The sequence below is a fragment of the Arachis duranensis genome, chromosome 2 (assembly GCF_000817695.3).
Source record: "Arachis duranensis cultivar V14167 chromosome 2, aradu.V14167.gnm2.J7QH, whole genome shotgun sequence".
Lineage (NCBI taxonomy): Eukaryota > Viridiplantae > Streptophyta > Magnoliopsida > Fabales > Fabaceae > Arachis > Arachis duranensis.
This window is the reverse complement of record NC_029773.3, coordinates 53041401-53043054: the sequence shown is the minus strand read 5'-3', so window position 1 is coordinate 53043054 and position 1654 is coordinate 53041401. Positions and strand designations below refer to the sequence as shown.

The window sequence follows — 1654 nt, the reverse complement described above, 5'->3', positions numbered from 1 at the left end:
CTCCAGCTTCTCTTCTTGGTCATTAATTCCTTTAAGAATTTTGCATAGAGTGGCATTTGCTCTATTGCCTCAGAAAAGGGAATGTTTATTTGAAGCTTCTTGAAAATCTCCAAGAATCTGGAGAATTGGTCGTCCTTTTCTCTTTTCATCAAACGTTGAGGATATGGTGCTTTGGGAATATAAGGCTTCAGGACCTCTTTTTCTTTTTCTTTTGTTGCAGAAGGTGTAGAAGATTGTCCCTGTTCCTTGTCTCTCACATTCTCCCTTGCTTCATCCTCTGTGGTTTCCTTTGAGATCTCCTTTAGCTTCGTTCCACTTCTGAGGGTTATGGCCTTACATTCTTCCCTTGCAATAGCCTTGGCAGCATGAGAAACGCTTGACCCAGGGGTTTGCTTAGACAAATACACAATTTGATTTTCTAGCTTCTGGATGGCAGCTCCTTGGTTTTGCAAGTTGGAATTTACTTCTTCCTTAAAGGCTTTCAATTCGATTATGTCTTGACCCATGGTTGTAAGCATTCTTTCTATCCTGTTTAATTGGTCTTGAAATTGTTGGTTCGGATTGGATTGGGCAGGTTGGTTATTTTGGCCATGATATGTTGGTTGGGAGTGAGTGTTTTGTGTGGCTAGGTATGATCTTTGGTTGGAGTTTTGGTATGTGGAATTGTTGTGTTGGTTGTGGTTGTAAGGTTTGTGGTTTTGTGGTTGGGTTTGCTGGTTTCCCCACCCAAAGTTTGGGTGGTTTTTCCATCCTGGGTTGTAAGTGTTGGAGTGTGGATCATATGATTGCCTTTGTTGATTTCCCACATAATTGGCCTCTTCCCAATCACCTCCTTCAATGCTTACCTCCTCTTGATCTTGTGTGTGTATTGCAGCCACTTGACTTGTTCCTAATTTCCTGGTGAGCTCTGCTAGTTGCTGGGCAAACACCTTGTTTTGGGCCAGAATTGTATCAACATGGTTCAGCTCCATGACTCCCTTAGTGTTGTGTCTCTCTGAAGCATAGTAGTACTCATTCTCAGCCACTGTCTCAATCACTTCAATGGCTTCTTCCACAGTCTTTTTCCTGTTCAATGAACCTCCTGATGAATGGTCTACAGCCTTCCTTGATTCATAAGAAAGTCCATCATAGAAGATGTGCAATTGCACCCAATCAGGGAACATGTCAGGTGGGCATTTCCTTGTCAATTCTTTGAACCTCTCCCATGCTTCGTAGAGCATCTCACCATCTTTTTGTCTAAAAGTTTGAACCTCAGATCAAAGCCTATTGACCCTTTGTGGTGGGTAGAAACGTGCCAGGAACTTGCTTTCCACTTCATCCCAGGTTGTTAGGCTATCCCTTGGGAATGATTCTAGCCACTTAGCTGCTTTGTCCCTAAGTGAAAATGGGAACAAGAGCAGTTTATAGGCATCTTCCTGGACTCCATTGGACTTCACAGTGTCGCAAATTCTCAGGAATTTAGTGAGATGTTGGTTTGGGTCTTCATTGGCACTCCCACCAAATGAACAATGATCTTCCACCAGTGAGATTAGTTGTGGTTTGAGTTCAAAATTGTTGGCTTGAATGGGTGGTTTCTGGATGCTGCTACCACAATTCCCAGAGGTTGGGTTTATGTATGAACCAAGAACCCTCCTCTCAGGAATGGCATTGTTTC

At 43.0% G+C, this 1654-nt stretch overlaps 1 non-coding gene across 1 annotated transcript; it reads left to right on the top strand.

The window, feature by feature from the left end:
- The first annotated feature begins 1161 nt into the window (after positions 1–1161).
- On the top strand, positions 1162–1265 carry LOC127745334 (small nucleolar RNA R71). Its single transcript, XR_008006531.1, has one exon. It is a non-coding gene; the product is annotated as a small nucleolar RNA R71 (small nucleolar RNA).
- The last annotated feature ends 389 nt before the right edge of the window (positions 1266–1654 follow it).